This window comes from Lates calcarifer, linkage group LG8 (genome assembly GCF_001640805.2).
Source record: "Lates calcarifer isolate ASB-BC8 linkage group LG8, TLL_Latcal_v3, whole genome shotgun sequence".
Classification (NCBI taxonomy): Eukaryota; Metazoa; Chordata; class Actinopteri; family Centropomidae; genus Lates; species Lates calcarifer.
In genome coordinates, this window is record NC_066840.1 from 13,810,052 (window position 1) to 13,824,398 (window position 14,347).

Sequence of the window (14,347 nt, forward strand, 5' to 3'; positions counted from 1 at the left end):
GTTAGCTGCTAGCTGTTAGCTGCTCTTTTACAGCAACACTACAATAGTTACAACTAGAAAAATAAGGTAACATAGACTGAGAGAATAATTGATCAGAATGGTCTTGAAGTGCTGAAGATCTCTTGTTTTGCTGAGTGAGCTGGTTACATTAAGAGAGTGTTGCATTGTGGGTTATTTGTAGCACTGATGCTGCTTGGCTAGCAAGTTTCTCTGTCTGTCAGCTGGTGTACAGTGTAGTGTGTCTATTAGAGTTAGTCAGCCCCAGATATGTCTAGTAAGCCCACTTTAACCTACAGAGGAGGTTCATGTTTTGCTGTCACAGGGGAAAATATGTGCAAAGGAGGGAGTAACATCTCTCCACGCCTTCACTGCAGAAATGGCAGACAAGCAGAATAACTGGCGAGTGGTCAGATATGGAGCCACAGCTAAAGTCATGTTGGAAGATGGTGAGCCCAAAATACAGGAAATCATGGCTACCAACTGTCTAAGCTCTTTCTTCCATCAGGAGTGTGTGAATGAATGAAAACCAGTGCCTCCTACTTAAACATGTCTTTCATACAAAAACAAGTGTTTCAGATGTTCTTTAATAATCACTGAATCAGGGTCAGTGTGATTGAAGTTTTAACACTCCATGATGTCTTTCTTGATCTGTTACAGATTCAGACTGAGACAGGTGTTTTCATATAAAGATGTTTCACATGATGCATTATTAGGTAAAGACAAATGATAGCGACACCCTGAGGCCACAGGGGATGGGAGGTCGGGTGGAGGAAGAGTATGGGTGCGCACAGCTCGGGGTTTGTTGCACGCGGGCAGCGGAGAAGAGGTGTAACCGATCACAGCTGCTGCCGTGAGGGACTGAAGAGCTATTCCCGTCCCCCCACCCTCCGTGGGTTGGTTTGGTCACGTGCCCTCGGGGAGCTTTTAGTTTTTTTTTTTTTTTTTGGAGGGGGAGAGGAAGCGCGCGACCGTTGCGCACAGCTCGAGTTGGACAGCAACATCTTTAACAGGCGTTAATGATCCGGCGGCGGATCAACCAGATCAGTTTTGTTTTGGGGCGTTGTCACACACTCTACATCGGTGTGTGTCTGATACGCAGATCCGTCAGGCGCTGACACGGCGTGTGTGATCCCCCCTCTCACCAGTCACTGACTCGTCAAAAACTTCTGCGCTTACCAAGTGTGATCTTTACTGCGAGCGTCACGTTGTTGCCATCCACTGCCTACAAGTCGACACACGGAGCTGTCACCGGCGGACCGAGGTAGGCTGCGCTTCTTTCCTGTGGTTTCAGAGGCAGTACACAGAGTAACGTGCTCACGGGGATACACGCTGGCTAAATAATCACACTGTTAGTTTGTGCAATGTGCAGAGTAAACCGCTGTCCAGTGTAGTGCACGAGATTTTGAACTAGTGTAATGATCCATATCAGCAGCTCGAGAGAGTCTTTGTAAAGCTGTCCCCCGCGTGCACAGAAACAAAGAAGAAAACAGAGTGTGTGCGTGTGATATGGAGGTTTGAAGAACGCGGCTAGAGAGCAGAAGTGTCCTCAGTTGTGTGGTGCGTCAACATCACATCACCGACTTGATATTTATGCATTTATCTTTATTTAAAACGGCCCTGAAACACGGTAGTAACTGTTGGAGAGTGCTAAAACTACACTACTCTACATAACTGACTGACTTAGAATCACTGTAAGACTGATGTGCAGAATCACGTTGTGTTATGGTAATTTAAGTGGATGATTCTGACGTTTGTTGAAGTATTTAATTTCATGTTTGTTGCATCCATCTCCTCTGTCATAGTAAAGTGTAGTAGTACTGTGTGACCCTATGGACTGACCTGGGGTGACTCCCAGCCACGCCCCGTCATACAGTAGGTAATGTAGGTGCTGAGATATCATGTATTTTTGTAACCATTGATGTTACACTCTATGTATATAATATATCAGAGAAACATAATATGAATGCTATAGTAGTGCTGTCATAGATGTAATAGAGTGAAGCAGACTCACTAACAAATACAATAGGAATCCTATACAGTCCCCATAGGATTGTGACATTATTCTCTGGCTGTGACAGTATGTCAGTATAGTTATTGTGGAAACAGTGCTGCAGGTGACAGTGGAGGCACCGTGGCTTTGGCTCCAGAAAAGAAGAGTGTAAAATGTCAGCTCCACATCAATAATGCAGTATACCAAACCAATGGGGAGCAAGGAATTTGGGTCCAGTGTTGGGAAGTGTTGGCCCCTGCCTGTCCCTTCCTCTAAATGTTTATTTTGACACTATTAAGTAACAAATTATTTGATGAAATGAACTTCCAGTGACAGCGCAAGTGATTTCTTTCTAATCCCGATGTAGCCCTGTAATCAAACACATATCACAGTACATGGTGCAGTATGATCTGATGTCAGAGCCATCATGCTGAGTAGCAGTTACAGCATGTCTAATGCACTGAGATGCATATTATACTTATTATATAGATAAAAAACTGGTGGTGTACCATCTTATAGCAGATGATTTATTTTCCTGCTCTCACTCGCTCTCTTGTTAATGCATGATCACTGTGGTTAATGAGACAGGTCTCAGCGCATGGGGCCCGACCCTCTTGGAGACAGCGCCGCTAGTCGGGTGAATACAGCTGACACCCTCATTCATCATGCATCTACAGGGTGCTGCCTGCTCTCTCTCTCAGTCTATCCATGCTTGCCTCTCTATTTCCCCCTCTCCCTCCCCCTCTCTCTCTCTCTCTCTCCCCACAATTGTACCCTTAGATGATAATTATTAAGACATTATAATGATGACAAGAGCAGTGCCTTTTTCTTGGGGAAAGGCAGGGCTTCAGCTTCTACATGCTGGGATGATTATAGCTGTGACAGAAGGGTTGGCGTTCTGTGCTGATGCTGCAGCTGCAATGATTTCCAAGAATAGATGTAAACACCCTACTGTACAATGGCGTACCTGGTCGACTCTCTCTCTGCTTGAAGTCAGTCCGTCTCTGCTAGCGGACTGTGAAGCTACCTGCTCCTGCTAACCAAAAACTGGCCAATTAAATGGTTTCAGAAAAGAACTGAGGACTTCACGAGTGGCTTGTGTGTTAAATGCATTTGTATTTTGCTGATCGTGCTTGCCATAGCAAAGACACCATACAATATTAAAAAGTTAGCTGACCCACATATAGTGAAACTTAACACCCATACATAATTAGTGCACTCTTGGTTTAAATTTGTTAGCTCGGTCATAATATTACAGTATCTGTTACCCTCCCATTTAGATTTACTCTATTAAACATTGATGAGTAGGAGAGAGTCTAAATGTTGCAGAGATCATTTCCTCTCAGATAAAAACAGGAAACATCTTAATTCCAGTTTTGTTGTGGCTGCCTGTCACAACAGTTAATCCTTAAAATCTACCGGTGGTGTTCTTTGTTTGCTCAGGGAGGCTCTCCTCACATTTTAAGACTGCTTTATCCTCACAGATCAGTTAGCCAGAAAAGGACACACATCTCGAGGATGTTTTTTTTTTTTTTTAATTCTGGGCTGTCTGTCAACAGCTGATGGTGGTTTGAGTCTGAATGAGGCATTTCTCCAAAGAGTCAGCCTCTTGGCCGGGCTTTCACAGGGAGCCTCTCAGAACAGCAGGGGGGCTGGCATTTTGTTTTGGTTGAGGTTTTCTGAAGGATAGAACTCCAGCCTCCTGTGGAAACAGAAAAACAGCTTTGTTGTGAGACGTGGATGCAGTACTCTGATTGCTTTTGTTTACATATTTTTTATAATTGATTTAACAGAATATGTTGGCAGTGCGTACGCGCCGCATCAGCAGGTTGTGGTAACTTTGAAAAGCGGAGTAAAGATTGCGTTTCCAATCATTAGGGAAAATGGACAAAAGACAGTTGTTCTCACCAAAAAATTGGTTGTCACCGTTCTGCCATATCAGTACCCACAGATGTGAAAACCCACTTTGCTTCTGCAGAAACACTGTGGTCACATCTTTGTTGCTGAGAGTGTTCTTTTTACTTTTGAAGAATCCAAATTTGCAACAGAACATAAAGCATCCTTTGAACTTTTCACGAGTACGTTTCCACATCATGTTCCACTTCTACATCCATTTCATACATCAGATTATGTAAGCAAGACACAGAAAAATACCATTTCCTCCTGTCTGAACTCCTTACGAATCCCCTCATCATTTTACTTTTAGATCCTGTGAGAAATACAATTATGTTGATATTGCAGCACAATGCCTTGGTCCTTAATCTTTAGCCTGAGCTAGCTGTTGCTGTCCACACGTTCCTCCCTCCCTGTTTTACTTCAGCGTGCTGCATTAAACAGGGAGCAAAATAAAAACACCAAAAGCCAAATTCATTCCTTGACTTAACTGAACAAAAGGCAATTTCTACAGCCACCATTTATTTAAATCTGGCTGTGTGTTTTGGTGCCAAGTACATTCATGCCTGCTTGCATCTATGGACCCCAGTGTGAGTGTGTGTCTGCAGATAGGTGTCTTATCGTTTCAAAGGATTGAAATTATGACAGTGTGACAAATTAACCGGAGGGTACAGGCAGGATGCGGCAGACTTCTGCAATGAGCGGCAGCACATAACAGCCTCCAGTCAGTGTCGCAGCGGTTCGTCTTGCCACTCATCGGGGGTTTAATATTCAATTATGAGGGTCCTCTAGTTCAAGCTGAGTTGGATGGCTTGTGGAATAGCCCCACTGATTGATGAGTGGGCATCTTAGCTAAATAGGCTCACAGTTTGCCCCTGAAGGAGGAAGAAACGATGGCAGATGGCTTGTGGGGGTGTTTTTACTGACGTGGCAGGACTTTCTTGTAGTTTTGCCTTATTAGTGGTATACACAGTAACAGGAGCACAACCAGTCAGATCAAGCTGGAATAGATTTTCCTTGAAACATGCAAGTAATGCAAAAAAAGAAGAAAAAAGATAGGCATTTAAGTGTGTCTACAAAAATGAAGCATGAAGGGTGAATGTTTAAAGGTGTTTTCTTTTTTTCAAAACGCCTACAGAATGGCACTATGTCAGTGTCATCCCACTGCCTTTTAGTTTGTTGCTGTGACAGTCTGTCAAAGTGTCACATCCAGCTGAATCCAAAGAAGCGTAGGTCTCAAAGTGTTGCACTGACAAAACAACGAGTAGACAGATAAAGAGGAAGAGAGTGAGACAGGTGGTTCAGCGTTTGCTTGGGCGCAGTGCTTGGCGACCAGCTTCTCCTGTGTCATCTCATGGCAAGATAAGATTCTTCAGCAACAGTCAGGTATTTGGACCTTGCTGGTGGGCTGTTTCTTGGCTGCGAGATGCACCAAGCTGTCAGTCAGATTAGCGCTTTGAGCCATTGGTGGTGGGAGTGCAGTCCTGTCCTCGGGGACGGGGGGGGGACAGCCGTTAGAAAGATCTGCAAATCCCCCAGCACTGAGCGTGCCCGCGCGCACACACACACACACACACACACACACACACAGACACAGACACATGCACACATGCAACCCCCACCAAAGAATGAGGGGATGAGATCAAGCCAGGTCATGGGAGGCTCTTTTCAAATAAATTCCTCCTTCGGGAGACTGCTGCCTCCTCCATGCCCTTCATGCACATGTGCATGCATTTACCCCCAAACACACACACACACACACACACACACACATTCAGACATCCTGTCCCCTCCTCCTAAGAGAGACAGCACAAACACTTGGTTGGCTATCAAATGTTTATGGGTCACTGATTCTAACTGCAGTTGGTGTGTACTGTAGCAGCCAGTATGTTGTTGTCTCTACAGAAAAATACATTAAATGTAAAGTGAGCTATCATAAGATTTTACCAGTTTCATATCTTAAGGAACAATCTTCAACCCCAACATACACAAAACACAAGGCTGAAACAGAGCAGGGCTGCAACTAACCATTATTTTCATGTGATTAATCTGCTGATTATTTTCTCAATTAATCACAATCACAATTTCCTAAAGGCCAAAGTGACACCATCAGATCTCTTCTGCTGTCTAAGCAACAGTCCAAATCCCAAGGTTTTCAGTTGACTCCAGTATTCAGACAAGAAAAAAACAGTAATTCTGACCACATCTCAAGATCTGAGATGTTGATATGTTCTTCATTTTTACTTGAGATATGACTGAATAATGAATCAGTTTTAACAAACAGATGCTGATTAATTTTCTGTTGAATAATCAAGTAATTGTAGCAGCTCCGGAACATGCTGCCAGTTCCAAATAGACTGGCAGTCTTTAAATCAACAAAGAAAGTTATTCCATAGTTTCCATAGTTACATAGTTTACTATTAATTTTTGGAAATATGGCAGTAAAACAGTCTGTATTGTCATTTATGGTCTTTTTGAGAAACAGAATGCTAGTCTTTCATCTATATATCACAGTATAGATATGAATACATGTTCCAAAAAAGTTACTAATTGGGCTTTTAAAATATATCTTTTCTGTGTTATCCTGCCTTTATGGAACAAGAACACCAGTGTATATTTGCAGATCTAATAAACTACTATCTCAAAGTCCAGTGGAATATTTTAGATTATATACTTGGTCTGTTATTGCAGCTTTTCATATGTTGTTCAAAGAATTACCACATGTTCCATATATTAGTCATGTCTAAACATAAGATTGACATTATTGGAGTAGCTTATTGAGATGTGTAGCAAAATATAGAAAACTCTTGTATGTGAAATGTTAGTATGATAGGGTTCTTGTTGTCTCTATTTTTATTGTCTTTGCAATCACTGAACCGTCTGAGTGACACAAAGTCAAGCCCCATGATGTTCTCGCCCAGCTCCCCTGGGGTAATTTTATTGGAGGCAGATTGCATGACCGAGGTGACATGCCCTGCATTTCGAACGGGGATGATGAAGCTGTGCATAACTGAGTGATTTGACACAAGGGGCAGAGATGTTGACTAATGTTGTGATTCTCAGCGGGGACCTGCTTGAAATAATCCTAAACTATCCAAATTGTGTTTACCCAGGGGAGGAAAACAGCTGCCAGCCATTCTTGTCGCTAAATGCTCTGTGGCCTTTAGCTGTATGTTAAGAACTGAAAAGGTTTCAGCATCAACTGCCTCTGTACCTGATGACTGCTTTATTTGTTCCTATAATAATGCAATTTTCCCCTTCCTCAGAAACACCAGGATTTTTATGGGCAAATGTCCTTTCATACCTTTAGATTGATGTTCTATAGAGAGTCTAGACATTATTCTGCCCAAGTGATTTTCTTCAGGCAGCTCACAGATTTGGAACAAACCTCCAGTATAGCCAGGTTGGATTAAGCTTAATCCAATTTTTCACTGTCTTTTCTTATACCTGTCTTCACTACAAGTTAAATGCGTTTGTGAAATCATCAGCTATGTCTGGTGTGATATATCTGCAGATATATGAAAGGCTTGTTCTGGTTGTTATATCATCCTGCTGATCATTGTATGTTATTTAAAACTATCCTTGATCTGAGTAGTTCTCTCCTTTCCTCTGCTATGCTTTGCAATGATATATAAGCACCCAATGATCGCATGATGTATTAGAGGCTTTCAGTAGAGGGTTTAGAGACTATAGTAGTTTGGAGTGGAGGCTGAATCGAAGATGACAGTGACCTCTGGTTGTCCTCTGTCACCACTTGTTCTGTGTATAATCACAGCAGGGGAGGAGGCAGTGCAACAGTGACATCTTCTTTACTTAATTCACCATGATAAATTACTCCTAACCTCTCACTGTCTTGTTGACCTCTGCTGCCAAACTGCAATGTAAGGATTTCCAAATACATTCATGTACGAGCATACCCAGTTCCCTTTCCTGCCCCCTCCCCTCCCCCCCTCCCCACTCTCTCCACCTCCTCCTCCCCTCTGCCTTTCCCGCTTATTGTGTTACCTCTCTTTCTCGTTCAGATTCATTCGACACACTCTCACTCACAGACACACACCCCGCCTACAAACATGATCTAAATCTTTCCTTTGTAGTTTCTAATCATCTCCGTAGCAGGCCCTATCCGTCCTCCACGCACTGCTGCCAGTTTCCAGCCAGATTATCTGTTACGTGTACCTTCTGCTGTGTTGACAGGAATGTTAATTATTAGGTTTATAGGGAGGAGAAACTATTTGTCACAAGCATATGGCGCTAAATTAGAAGGTCACGTACGCTTTTTTCGGTGACCCCCGCTAATTGCTTAACCTCATAGTCAGCTGGTTCAGCTGCCGCAACAGCAAACCAGCCAATCAGCCTCCTTTAACTGACACTCAGGTGAATCTCTGGGGGTGGAGGTGGCTCTAATCAACATGTCTTATAAATTTACATTAGTGAATAATGGCCTGTGTTGTATGGTTTCACAGAATACTGAGCCATAAGTATAGTGATAAACCGGGTTGATATGTGCTACATAATTGCAATCTGCTATCTGAGCTCTGGTCTGCTTTCCACATAATCAAATGATTAAACTTGCATAATTATAGCTGCATAAATGTATTTGGAGGGAGTCTAATTTCACATTTCATGTCCACCACTTTGTAATTTTCCACATTTCGAGACATAAAGACACTTGGTTAGTGAACTCGGGTCATCAACATCATAAATCAGTGAATTATATTCTTACATGAATGATTTGCAAGACCAAGTACAGACAGACAGTCATTTTGTGGAATATTACCTCATGTAGACTTTGTATGGGGAGTGATTTGGCACGGCAAAAATAGAGCTTTCACTTTAAAATACAGGGTGAGAGAGTCTTCCTCCCTAAAAAGATGTGACACAGTGATTGCCAGGCTGAACCTGAGAGCACTGACAGCTTTAATGCTAAGCTGTGGGATCATATGATCAAGTCAGATACAGTAACTCCATAAAACTCAATAGGACTGGAGGTCTGCGCTAGTCAGATTATCACTTGTATTTTAGGAATTCCCTGACCCTGGAATTAAGGAGTTGACCTCTCGATCAAAAAGTTACAGTAAGGCAGCTGAAAAGTGTAATGGAATAAAAGTTGTTTCTTTCACAAACTTTGATCCGTGCTTTAAAACTCCGATTGAATGTTGTAAATCAAAGATGACGGTACTTTATGATTAGAGGCCTCTGGTGGAATCAGTGAGACTGTTCAGGTCAGCTCTGATCATACGAGCGAGCTTTAACAAGTGATCTCGAATCAGCCCCCCTGCTCTGAGAGGCTGGACAGGCTCCAGCGTTCCGGCTGTCTTCATCCTCCTCCTCCGCCACCGCTGGGCTTTTTCACACAGAAAATAAAGACTCTTACTGTTGCATCATGGTCTTTTTTTTTTTTTTTTTTTTTTTTGGTAGATCCCACGGTTAAATTCCTCAGCCAATGAGAGAGGAAACCTATCCTCAGAAAACCCCAACAAAAGCAAACTCGCACAACTTGTGCAGCCTAAGAATCCTGGGAAAATGCCGGCAGCCCACCACCCATCCCCACCCCATCTCAACCGCCCCATCACCACCAAGCCCCCCCCTGCATTCTGCAGCTGTGTCGAGGATGTGATCTAAGATAAAAACAACGTTTTCACTGTTTGTGTGTTTAGTTATCAGAAAAATGCCATACAGTGCTCTGAATGCAGCTGGGTGTTGTCTGTCTTTCATATGTGCTGAGATATAAAACTATGGCCGTGATGATTGTGTTTGAATGGGTCGAGATAATGAAGCGAAGCCTTTATGTTAAAATTTTTATCACAGCACCGCTGCCTGTGTGATCTCACCCTTTTGCACATTCACTTTTGAGATGAAGGCTATTTTCTTTGTGATATTCTTTGATATCCCAATAGGTTTTCAGCATTCTCGTTCATCTCATCTCCTGCAGGCAATAGGATGAAAAAGGTTCTTTTGCTTAAAGCAGTCTGAACTGAATTTTTCTGACTGGATCTAAGACGTTTTTTACTCTGTGGACAAAGACATTTGTGATGAAACACATCATGAGCATTCATTCACTTACTCGTCATAGAGAGTTTTTAGTGACTCTGTCCTCATTCTTTGTAATGTGCACCAAAAATTATGTGTTAGGGATAGAGCTACAACTATTGACAGATTAATTGAAGAAAAATGCCGATCATAAGGCTCAGAAGTTAAGATGGTATCTTCAAATTGCTTGTGTTGTCTAACCAACTGTCCATAACCCTAAAATATTCATTTTGCTTTTTCAGATATTCATTAATCCATCATATTTACAATGATGTCAAAGCACAGAGTAGCTGGAAGCAGCATATGTGTGTTTGTTTTGCTTCATAAATTATTATTGCTTCAATTAGTAATCAAGTATTTGTTTCAGCAATCGACTAATGACCTAATATTTCAGCACAGAAACAAAAGAACCTGTTACTACTATGCATTTGTAGAATTGACAAAAAGGACAACTATAGAGCATGAAAATATATTTTCCCTTATGAGATGCAACTCTTTTCTCACTAATGTGTAAAACAAATTAAAAAAGAAGTCCTTGTTGCACTATTTGGTATTTTTCACTTGTAACATAATTCTTCCTGGCTCTTTTCTTCAATTTCCTGTTTCATTTGTGAGGAAATGAAAATGAATTTTGCATAGTATTATATCCTGTGCAACACCATAAATAATTACCCCAAAATGCCAAACAATATTTAAGTTCCACATTGAATTTAAGTAGAGGAGCATCAGCAAGACTGGTTCTCCTGACACTGTTAGTAGAGAGCTCTGGACAGGGAATCTGTTTAGAATGACAGCCATTGAAAGAGGAGTGGACAGTGTATCGAGCCTGAGTTTCTCTTGTCTTTCCCAAGGGATCTTCTCTGTGCCTCCAAATGGAGCCTGGCATACAGTATCAAGCCCCTGCTCTGCCTTGTAATTAGATCCTTACTGCTCTGCATGTAAACTGTGGTCCAGAGGCAGTATGATCTCTCTGCCCCCTCACTGACTGATGGTGGTACATTTCTCACAGAATGATGAGGCTTCACTTGAGAATCTTTGTCTTCAAAGACATGCTGCCAGTCTTTTCCCACTGCTCATACTGTGGTAATGTATGTGTGCAGTTTGCTTACTCTTGCTCTGTGGGACCATTTTAAACACTTTTTTTAATCCAGTATTTCTTACACTTCAGCTGCGGTTGCTGTTGCATCCCAAGAACAGAGCAGTGAAAAAACATACAGGTTTAGAGCATGCAAGATGACTGCCTCAGAACAATGTTCTGACCTGACTTCTAATCAATCAGTCACTTAAAATTCACACAGAACATTTCACAAGAAATTAGATGTATCAGAAAGCCTTGTCAGATTTTGTGAAGTGATGTTACTTGAAGCTGAACTAGGGGCTTAGAATTTTAATATCCACAAATGACAGCTAGTGTTAACAGAAAATTCAATTAGAAATACTGTATCACGATGTCAGTAAATCATACAGTGGTAGAAGGTAGAATTTCTTCTCTGTCTGTGGCTTTGAGGTGATTAATGGGGGATACTTTTAAGTTTTCTCTGCAGAGGAACGTGGTTTCTTGATGGGAGCAGGTGCTGCTGATGGGCTGATCTCACCAAGAGCTTCAGCCATTCTTGCATTTACAATACAAGAATTTAGAATATGCCGTCTGGACAATGCTGCTTCTTCTGGGCAGTCTGGATGCTACAGTGAGTCGTTACGGGAAAGTGATGAGGTTGGCCGGCTGGGCCGGAGGTTAGCATGCTAAGTTCGGTACAAGAAGATAAGTAATAGAACCGTAGAGGCAAAACACTGGCGTTGCTGCTGTTGGCGAGTAAAGGAATGAAGTTTGATGCTGAACACGCAATATTTCTTCTGGACTGGTAAGTAAACAGTTGTTAATGCTGTTAATTAACGGTGCCCATGTAGTGAAAGCAAGACTTACAAATATCTCCTTTAAAAGAATAGCTCAGTGTTTTGGGAAACATGCTTGTTTGCTCTCTTGCTCAGTGAGTTATATGCTCGACTGTTTCTTGGCTGCGAGCGGTGACTGTTGTTAGAATGGTTTTCATACAGATTAAAGAAACCCTGTTTAATTAGTGTTGTGAATTTTGTTATCAGAGCCAGGTTAGCTGTTTCCACCTGTTTACAAACTAAGCTAACAATTTAACATCTCTGGGCACAGGAGACATTTTTGGATTTTGAAACTAATCAGTGAAAAACAGTCAACTAGAACTTCTCACATCAGCACAGAGTGTTAATTTCCCAGGCAGCTATCTAATGGCTATAGGTATCTAACATTAGATAGCAATTGGGATAATGCTGCCGAAAATAAAAAAAACAGAGCTGGAGAGAATTAGCAGCTGTTCTACCAGATGATGAGTAGCCCATTCCAATGTCAGATACATAGCCCGAACTAGAATTGCTCTATTAATCCCATGCCCTATTTTGTGTGTGTTTTCTTGTGTGTGTGTGTGTGTGTGTGAGAAAGAGAGAGAGTGACCTTGATAGTTTAGTATGTGTATTTGTGTGGTTTTATTTTGAAATTCAGTGTGTCTTTCTTGGGAACAAAATGGTGAAATGAGTCTCTTGTTACAAAGGACTTGACAGAGTTTGAAGTTTCGACACTTATCAAGGTGAATCAAACTGGATGGATCAAAACAGATAACTTGCAGCTGTTCATGTGCTCTCTTGGCATATGAAGTTTTGTTGTAATATTCAGAAGACGTTTTCACACATTTCCTCACCGGCCTCTTTTTGAAGCATGTTTTTGCCTCAGTTTCTGGCAGTGACAGTTTGAAGTATCCCCTAGTGTGTTGAGTTACTTTTATTCTTAAATTAGGGAAGTGTTTTTATGTTTACCAATAACTGTCAACCCACACGAGATGTAGGCCTATTCTCTGTCTCTCACGCTGAACCCCACTGACAAGGGAGATGCTAATAATTAATGACATTTTTGAAATCTCTTTCAAGATGCTCTAGGAAAACTGCACAAGGGGAAAAGGGAAAGAACATAAAATGGCTTGGAGCTTGCAGCAAAAACAAAAATTCAGCCAGAGAATCAGATGGGAGTTTTTTTTTTTTTTAGTTAGAGAATAAAATTGTAGTTTTTTTCTCTCTCTCTCTGAGACCCACCAAAACATTTGTGTCCCATTTTATGATCCAGCTCATGATTGAATAGACACCAGTATAAAGAATGGCTTTGCTTCCAAAAAATATAATGAAAGATGTTATTGAGGGAAAAGGTAGTTACACAAAATCTAACTGAGAGAATTCAGATATCACATTCAACAAAAACCGACTAATTCACCAGGCGTCCTATCCACCGAACTCCAAAGTAATGTGATACTAACGTTACAGCTGGTTGTGTCAACATGCTATGGTTTACCCACTGTCTATAGATGGCTACTATATAGCCACCTGTCAATTACTTTTCCATGACATATTTTGATATATAAATACTACAATTAATATTGATCTAAATTTAGTGAGAGATTTACCAGGAAAGATCAGAGATAACTTAAATCTCAAGCAGGCCACAGACAGTATATGTGCATTAAGCATTTAATTTCACTGAAACAATCCAGCCATTAAAGTCAATTAAATCCTGAAGGGACTGATGAAGTAGAGTAGACAGTGGAGAGTGATCCAGCCTGGAGGACAACAGAGAGATGAAACAGATGGAGTGAGTAGCAGACGAGCAGGGATGACACTGATAGAAAGAGGAGGGGGGGGGCTGGGCTTGGGAGCTTGGGAGTCGGGACAGTTGAGAACTCAGTGGGTGCTCCTGTCAGTCCAATATCCTCAGCAGCAATTACACTGTATACACACACACACACACCGACATGCAAAGCTGTGGCCTTTGTGCTCTTAAGAAGAGGCCTGTTTGATAATGGATTTCTCAGGACGTGGCTTGCCAGAGTATATTGAATTTCACCAGCAACAGCAACAACAGTTCCTATAGCACTGCCATTCAGTACTGCAGCGGAATAGAACAGAACGTGGCCCATTTAATCGGTTTCTGTGCTCTGTCAGGACTATGCCTTTTCCTTTACTGCCATCGTTGATATGTTTATGCTAAGCTTCTGTTTGGTGTGCACTATAGTTTGTTACAAACCCTCTTTTTTTTTTAAACCTGTGTGGGCACGTATGCATGCATGCATTTGCATTTGTTTGTTGTGAGTGTGTGAGCGGAGCATCAGAGGAGGTGTTGTGTTTTGATGCATGACACTAAAATGTAGGATGACAGGAACATTCCTGTCATGGTGAGAAAAACATTTAAACCATTAGGTATATCTGACACTACCATGTCAAAATGTAATTGGAAATGAATTTTTCATGGTCTCTAGTGTAGCTAGAAACCTCCACGGAGTCTCATGATGTTTTAATTAGTGTGTAACAGTGAGTCATTCAAATTTATTTCTGTACATATGTGACAAGTTAATTCATTGTAAT

The 14,347-nt window shown here is 41.6% G+C and overlaps 1 protein-coding gene across 2 annotated transcripts in view; it reads left to right on the forward strand.

The window, feature by feature from the left end:
• Positions 1–732: 732 nt before the first annotated feature.
• Positions 733–14,347, forward strand: part of mid2 (midline 2) — a 138,656-nt gene continuing 125,041 nt past the window's right edge. For both annotated transcript variants that reach the window (XM_018669254.2, XM_018669235.2), the window contains exon 1: positions 733–1,261. The gene's annotated coding sequence lies outside the window, so the exon portion shown is untranslated. The remainder of the gene's footprint in view (positions 1,262–14,347) is intronic.